Source organism: Megalopta genalis, unplaced genomic scaffold (assembly GCF_051020955.1).
Source record: "Megalopta genalis isolate 19385.01 unplaced genomic scaffold, iyMegGena1_principal scaffold0300, whole genome shotgun sequence".
Lineage (NCBI taxonomy): Eukaryota > Metazoa > Arthropoda > Insecta > Hymenoptera > Halictidae > Megalopta > Megalopta genalis.
The window spans coordinates 27,706-36,932 of record NW_027476369.1 but is presented as its reverse complement, the minus strand read 5'-3'; positions in this window follow the sequence as shown (position 1 = coordinate 36,932).

Sequence of the window (9,227 nt, the reverse complement as noted above, 5' to 3'; positions counted from 1 at the left end):
GGAACGCCCGAATATTTTCAAAGTCCCAACGTACCGATCAAGAGTAAAGTACCATTTTCCTACATTAGATTTCGTTCTAAATGCTTAATCCCTTTGTAAAAACGTTAGTTAAGCAAGAATATCGTATTTTTAAAAAAATCTAATGATAGGATTTTCCAGAAAATTGAAAAAACCGAAAAATGTCAAGAGTAAAGTGCCATTTTCTGACATTAGATTTCGTTCTAAATGCTTAATCCCTATGTAGAAACGTTAGTTAAGCAAGAATATCGTATTTTTAAAAAAATCTAATGATAGGATTTTTCAGAAAATTGAAAAAACCGTAAAATGTCAAGAGTAAAGTGCCATTATTTTAAACAATGTATCGTTCTAAATGCTTAATCCCTATGTAAAAAAGTTATTTAAGCAAGAATATGTTATTGAAAAAAATTAGAAAAATTTATTTTAGCCGTAAATCGAAAATAATGGGGACACCGGAGCTGTTCGAAGCGCCGAGACGCGCCGCGTACGGCCGAATATTTTCTAAGTCCCAACGTACCGATCAAGAGTAAAGTACCATTTTCCTACATTAGATTTCGTTCTAAATGCTTAATCCCTATGTAAAAACGTTAGTTAAGCAAGAATATCGTATTTTTAAAAAAATCTAATGATAGGATTTTCCAGAAAATTGAAAAAACCGAAAAATGTCAAGAGTAAAGTGCCATTTTCTGACATTAGATTTCGTTCTAAATGCTTAATCCCTATGTAGAAACGTTAGTTAAGCAAGAATATCGTATTTTTAAAAAAATCTAATGATAGGATTTTTCAGAAAATTGAAAAAACCGTAAAATGTCAAGAGTAAAGTGCCATTATTTTAAACAATGTATCGTTCTAAATGCTTAATCCCTATGTAAAAAAGTTATTTAAGCAAGAATATGTTATTGAAAAAAATTAGAAAAATTTATTTTAGCCGTAAATCGAAAATAATGGGGACACCGGAGCTGTTCGAAGCGCCGAGACGCGCCGCGTACGGCCGAATATTTTCTAAGTCCCAACGTACCGATCAAGAGTAAAGTACCATTTTCCTACATTAGATTTCGTTCTAAATGCTTAATCCCTATGTAAAAACGTTAGTTAAGCAAGAATATCGTATTTTTAAAAAAATCTAATGATAGGATTTTCCAGAAAATTGAAAAAACCGAAAAATGTCAAGAGTAAAGTGCCATTTTCTGACATTAGATTTCGTTCTAAATGCTTAATCCCTATGTAGAAACGTTAGTTAAGCAAGAATATCGTATTTTTAAAAAAATCTAATGGTAGGATTTTTCAGAAAATTGAAAAAACCGTAAAATGTCAAGAGTAAAGTGCCCTTATTTTAAACATTATATCGTTCTAAATGCTTAATCCCTATGTAAAAAAGTTATCTAAGCAAGAATATGTTATTGAATAAAATGAGAAAAATTTATTTTAGCCGTAAATCGAAAATAATGGGTCGAGCGAATCGGTCGATTGCGCCGAGACGCGCTATGATGCAACAGACGAGCGATTGGAACGCCCGAATATTTTCAAAGTCCCAACGTACCGATCAAGAGTAAAGTACCATTTTCCTACATTAGATTTCATTCTAAATGCTTAATCCCTATGTAAAAACGTTGGTTAAGCAAGAATATCGTATTTTTAAAAAAATCTAATGATAGGATTTTCCAGAAAATTGAAAAAACCGAAAAATGTCAAGAGTAAAGTGCCATTTTCTGACATTAGATTTCGTTCTAAATGCTTAATCCCTATGTAGAAACGTTAGTTAAGCAAGAATATCGTATTTTTAAAAAAATCTAATGATAGGATTTTTCAGAAAATTGAAAAAACCGTAAAATGTCAAGAGTAAAGTGCCATTATTTTAAACAATGTATCGTTCTAAATGCTTAATCCCTATGTAAAAAAGTTATTTAAGCAAGAATATGTTATTGAAAAAAATTAGAAAAATTTATTTTAGCCGTAAATCGAAAATAATGGGGACACCGGAGCTGTTCGAAGCGCCGAGACGCGCCGCGTACGGCCGAATATTTTCTAAGTCCCAACGTACCGATCAAGAGTAAAGTACCATTTTCCTACATTAGATTTCGTTCTAAATGCTTAATCCCTATGTAAAAACGTTAGTTAAGCAAGAATATCGTATTTTTAAAAAAATCTAATGATAGGATTTTCCAGAAAATTGAAAAAACCGAAAAATGTCAAGAGTAAAGTGCCATTTTCTGACATTAGATTTCGTTCTAAATGCTTAATCCCTATGTAGAAACGTTAGTTAAGCAAGAATATCGTATTTTTAAAAAAATCTAATGGTAGGATTTTTCAGAAAATTGAAAAAACCGTAAAATGTCAAGAGTAAAGTGCCCTTATTTTAAACATTATATCGTTCTAAATGCTTAATCCCTATGTAAAAAAGTTATCTAAGCAAGAATATGTTATTGAATAAAATGAGAAAAATTTATTTTAGCCGTAAATCGAAAATAATGGGTCGAGCGAATCGGTCGATTGCGCCGAGACGCGCTATGATGCAACAGACGAGCGATTGGAACGCCCGAATATTTTCAAAGTCCCAACGTACCGATCAAGAGTAAAGTACCATTTTCCTACATTAGATTTCGTTCTAAATGCTTAATCCCTATGTAAAAACGTTAGTTAAGCAAGAATATCGTATTTTTAAAAAAATCTAATGATAGGATTTTCCAGAAAATTGAAAAAACCGAAAAATGTCAAGAGTAAAGTGCCATTTTCTGACATTAGATTTCGTTCTAAATGCTTAATCCCTATGTAGAAACGTTAGTTATGCAAGATTATCGTATTTTTAAAAAAATCTAATGATAGGATTTTTCAGAAAATTGAAAAAACCGTAAAATGTCAAGAGTAAAGTGCCCTTATTTTAAACATTATATCGTTCTAAATGCTTAATCCCTATGTAAAAAAGTTATCTAAGCAAGAATATGTTATTGAATAAAATGAGAAAAATTTATTTTAGCCGTAAATCGAAAATAATGGGTCGAGCGAATCGGTCGATTGCGCCGAGACGCGCTATGATGCAACAGACGAGCGATTGGAACGCCCGAATATTTTCAAAGTCCCAACGTACCGATCAAGAGTAAAGTACCATTTTCCTACATTAGATTTCGTTCTAAATGCTTAATCCCTTTGTAAAAACGTTAGTTAAGCAAGAATATCGTATTTTTAAAAAAATCTAATGATAGGATTTTCCAGAAAATTGAAAAAACCGAAAAATGTCAAGAGTAAAGTGCCATTTTCTGACATTAGATTTCGTTCTAAATGCTTAATCCCTATGTAGAAACGTTAGTTAAGCAAGAATATCGTATTTTTAAAAAAATCTAATGGTAGGATTTTTCAGAAAATTGAAAAAACCGTAAAATGTCAAGAGTAAAGTGCCCTTATTTTAAACATTATATCGTTCTAAATGCTTAATCCCTATGTAAAAAAGTTATCTAAGCAAGAATATGTTATTGAATAAAATGAGAAAAATTTATTTTAGCCGTAAATCGAAAATAATGGGTCGAGCGAATCGGTCGATTGCGCCGAGACGCGCTATGATGCAACAGACGAGCGATTGGAACGCCCGAATATTTTCAAAGTCCCAACGTACCGGTCAAGAGTAAAGTACCATTTTCCTACATTAGATTTCGTTCTAAATGCTTAATCCCTATGTAAAAACGTTAGTTAAGCAAGAATATCGTATTTTAAAAAAAATCTAATGATAGGATTTTCCAGAAAATTGAAAAAACCGAAAAATGTCAAGAGTAAAGTGCCATTTTCTGACATTAGATTTCGTTCTAAATGCTTAATCCCTATGTAGAAACGTTAGTTAAGCAAGAATATCGTATTTTTAAAAAAATCTAATGGTAGGATTTTTCAGAAAATTGAAAAAACCGTAAAATGTCAAGAGTAAAGTGCCCTTATTTTAAACATTATATCGTTCTAAATGCTTAATCCCTATGTAAAAAAGTTATCTAAGCAAGAATATGTTATTGAATAAAATGAGAAAAATTTATTTTAGCCGTAAATCGAAAATAATGGGTCGAGCGAATCGGTCGATTGCGCCGAGACGCGCTATGATGCAACAGACGAGCGATTGGAACGCCCGAATATTTTCAAAGTCCCAACGTACCGGTCAAGAGTAAAGTACCATTTTCCTACATTAGATTTCGTTCTAAATGCTTAATCCCTATGTAAAAACGTTAGTTAAGCAAGAATATCGTATTTTAAAAAAAATCTAATGATAGGATTTTCCAGAAAATTGAAAAAACCGAAAAATGTCAAGAGTAAAGTGCCATTTTCTGACATTAGATTTCGTTCTAAATGCTTAATCCCTATGTAGAAACGTTAGTTATGCAAGATTATCGTATTTTTAAAAAAATCTAATGATAGGATTTTTCAGAAAATTGAAAAAACCGTAAAATGTCAAGAGTAAAGTGCCCTTATTTTAAACATTATATCGTTCTAAATGCTTAATCCCTATGTAAAAAAGTTATCTAAGCAAGAATATGTTATTGAATAAAATGAGAAAAATTTATTTTAGCCGTAAATCGAAAATAATGGGTCGAGCGAATCGGTCGATTGCGCCGAGACGCGCTATGATGCAACAGACGAGCGATTGGAACGCCCGAATATTTTCAAAGTCCCAACGTACCGATCAAGAGTAAAGTACCATTTTCCTACATTAGATTTCGTTCTAAATGCTTAATCCCTTTGTAAAAACGTTAGTTAAGCAAGAATATCGTATTTTTAAAAAAATCTAATGATAGGATTTTCCAGAAAATTGAAAAAACCGAAAAATGTCAAGAGTAAAGTGCCATTTTCTGACATTAGATTTCGTTCTAAATGCTTAATCCCTATGTAGAAACGTTAGTTAAGCAAGAATATCGTATTTTTAAAAAAATCTAATGATAGGATTTTTCAGAAAATTGAAAAAACCGTAAAATGTCAAGAGTAAAGTGCCATTATTTTAAACAATGTATCGTTCTAAATGCTTAATCCCTATGTAAAAAAGTTATTTAAGCAAGAATATGTTATTGAAAAAAATTAGAAAAATTTATTTTAGCCGTAAATCGAAAATAATGGGGACACCGGAGCTGTTCGAAGCGCCGAGACGCGCCGCGTACGGCCGAATATTTTCTAAGTCCCAACGTACCGATCAAGAGTAAAGTACCATTTTCCTACATTAGATTTCGTTCTAAATGCTTAATCCCTATGTAAAAACGTTAGTTAAGCAAGAATATCGTATTTTTAAAAAAATCTAATGATAGGATTTTCCAGAAAATTGAAAAAACCGAAAAATGTCAAGAGTAAAGTGCCATTTTCTGACATTAGATTTCGTTCTAAATGCTTAATCCCTATGTAGAAACGTTAGTTAAGCAAGAATATCGTATTTTTAAAAAAATCTAATGATAGGATTTTTCAGAAAATTGAAAAAACCGTAAAATGTCAAGAGTAAAGTGCCATTATTTTAAACAATGTATCGTTCTAAATGCTTAATCCCTATGTAAAAAAGTTATTTAAGCAAGAATATGTTATTGAAAAAAATTAGAAAAATTTATTTTAGCCGTAAATCGAAAATAATGGGGACACCGGAGCTGTTCGAAGCGCCGAGACGCGCCGCGTACGGCCGAATATTTTCTAAGTCCCAACGTACCGATCAAGAGTAAAGTACCATTTTCCTACATTAGATTTCGTTCTAAATGCTTAATCCCTATGTAAAAACGTTAGTTAAGCAAGAATATCGTATTTTTAAAAAAATCTAATGATAGGATTTTCCAGAAAATTGAAAAAACCGAAAAATGTCAAGAGTAAAGTGCCATTTTCTGACATTAGATTTCGTTCTAAATGCTTAATCCCTATGTAGAAACGTTAGTTAAGCAAGAATATCGTATTTTTAAAAAAATCTAATGGTAGGATTTTTCAGAAAATTGAAAAAACCGTAAAATGTCAAGAGTAAAGTGCCCTTATTTTAAACATTATATCGTTCTAAATGCTTAATCCCTATGTAAAAAAGTTATCTAAGCAAGAATATGTTATTGAATAAAATGAGAAAAATTTATTTTAGCCGTAAATCGAAAATAATGGGTCGAGCGAATCGGTCGATTGCGCCGAGACGCGCTATGATGCAACAGACGAGCGATTGGAACGCCCGAATATTTTCAAAGTCCCAACGTACCGGTCAAGAGTAAAGTACCATTTTCCTACATTAGATTTCGTTCTAAATGCTTAATCCCTATGTAAAAACGTTAGTTAAGCAAGAATATCGTATTTTTAAAAAAATCTAATGATAGGATTTTCCAGAAAATTGAAAAAACCGAAAAATGTCAAGAGTAAAGTGCCATTTTCTGACATTAGATTTCGTTCTAAATGCTTAATCCCTATGTAGAAACGTTAGTTAAGCAAGAATATCGTATTTTTAAAAAAATCTAATGATAGGATTTTTCAGAAAATTGAAAAAACCGTAAAATGTCAAGAGTAAAGTGCCATTATTTTAAACAATGTATCGTTCTAAATGCTTAATCCCTATGTAAAAAAGTTATTTAAGCAAGAATATGTTATTGAAAAAAATTAGAAAAATTTATTTTAGCCGTAAATCGAAAATAATGGGGACACCGGAGCTGTTCGAAGCGCCGAGACGCGCCGCGTACGGCCGAATATTTTCTAAGTCCCAACGTACCGATCAAGAGTAAAGTACCATTTTCCTACATTAGATTTCGTTCTAAATGCTTAATCCCTATGTAGAAACGTTAGTTAAGCAAGAATATCGTATTTTTAAAAAAATCTAATGATAGGATTTTTCAGAAAATTGAAAAAACCGTAAAATGTCAAGAGTAAAGTGCCCTTATTTTAAACATTATATCGTTCTAAATGCTTAATCCCTATGTAAAAAAGTTATCTAAGCAAGAATATGTTATTGAATAAAATGAGAAAAATTTATTTTAGCCGTAAATCGAAAATAATGGGTCGAGCGAATCGGTCGATTGCGCCGAGACGCGCTATGATGCAACAGACGAGCGATTGGAACGCCCGAATATTTTCAAAGTCCCAACGTACCGATCAAGAGTAAAGTACCATTTTCCTACATTAGATTTCGTTCTAAATGCTTAATCCCTTTGTAAAAACGTTAGTTAAGCAAGAATATCGTATTTTTAAAAAAATCTAATGATAGGATTTTCCAGAAAATTGAAAAAACCGAAAAATGTCAAGAGTAAAGTGCCATTTTCTGACATTAGATTTCGTTCTAAATGCTTAATCCCTATGTAGAAACGTTAGTTAAGCAAGAATATCGTATTTTTAAAAAAATCTAATGATAGGATTTTTCAGAAAATTGAAAAAACCGTAAAATGTCAAGAGTAAAGTGCCATTATTTTAAACAATGTATCGTTCTAAATGCTTAATCCCTATGTAAAAAAGTTATTTAAGCAAGAATATGTTATTGAAAAAAATTAGAAAAATTTATTTTAGCCGTAAATCGAAAATAATGGGGACACCGGAGCTGTTCGAAGCGCCGAGACGCGCCGCGTACGGCCGAATATTTTCTAAGTCCCAACGTACCGATCAAGAGTAAAGTACCATTTTCCTACATTAGATTTCGTTCTAAATGCTTAATCCCTATGTAAAAACGTTAGTTAAGCAAGAATATCGTATTTTTAAAAAAATCTAATGATAGGATTTTCCAGAAAATTGAAAAAACCGAAAAATGTCAAGAGTAAAGTGCCATTTTCTGACATTAGATTTCGTTCTAAATGCTTAATCCCTATGTAGAAACGTTAGTTAAGCAAGAATATCGTATTTTTAAAAAAATCTAATGATAGGATTTTTCAGAAAATTGAAAAAACCGTAAAATGTCAAGAGTAAAGTGCCATTATTTTAAACAATGTATCGTTCTAAATGCTTAATCCCTATGTAAAAAAGTTATTTAAGCAAGAATATGTTATTGAAAAAAATTAGAAAAATTTATTTTAGCCGTAAATCGAAAATAATGGGGACACCGGAGCTGTTCGAAGCGCCGAGACGCGCCGCGTACGGCCGAATATTTTCTAAGTCCCAACGTACCGATCAAGAGTAAAGTACCATTTTCCTACATTAGATTTCGTTCTAAATGCTTAATCCCTATGTAGAAACGTTAGTTAAGCAAGAATATCGTATTTTTAAAAAAATCTAATGGTAGGATTTTTCAGAAAATTGAAAAAACCGTAAAATGTCAAGAGTAAAGTGCCATTATTTTAAACAATGTATCGTTCTAAATGCTTAATCCCTATGTAAAAAAGTTATCTAAGCAAGAATATGTTATTGAATAAAATGAGAAAAATTTATTTTAGCCGTAAATCGAAAAAAAGACTGTTCGTTTCTCTGTCTCTCTCGCGCGATCGAAGTATTGATGTTTCCCGGCAAAGTAATGGGATATTAATTAAACTTTATACACGAAATTACTCGTTTTGATCCCCGCTACACAGCCGTATACTTTTTATAATTTTGTGGAATCGGGAACCTTGAAATATTTAACATAACGCGGATCGACTGTCTCTGTCTCTTTCTAGATCGGAATAATCGATGTTTCCCGGAAAACTATTCGGAGATTAATTAAACTTTATACACGAAATTACTCGTTTTGATCCCCGCTACACAGCCGTATACTTTTTATAATTTTGTGGAATCGGTAACCTTGAGATATTTAACATAACGCGGATCGACTGTCTCTGTCTCTTTCTAGATCGGAATTATCGATGTTTCCCGGCAAACTATTGGGAGATTATTTAAACTTTATACACGAAATTACTCGTTTTGATCCCCGCTACACAGCCGTATACTTTTTATAATTTTGTGGAATCGGTAACCTGGAGATATTTAACATAACGCGGATCGACTGTCTCTGTCTCTTTCTAGATCGGAATAATCGATGTTTCCCGGCAAACTATTGGGAGATTAATTAAACTTTATACATGAAATTACTCGTTTTGGTCCCCGCTACACAGCCGTATACTTTTTATAATTTTGTGGAATCGGTAACCTTGAGATATTTAACATAACGCGGATCGACTGTCTCTGTCTCTTTCTAGATCGGAATTATCGATGTTTCCCGGCAAACTATTGGGAGATTATTTAAACTTTATACATGAAATTACTCGTTTTGGTCCCCGCTACACAGCCGTATACTTTTTATAATTTTGTGGAATCGGGAACCTTGAAATATTTAACATAACGCGGAT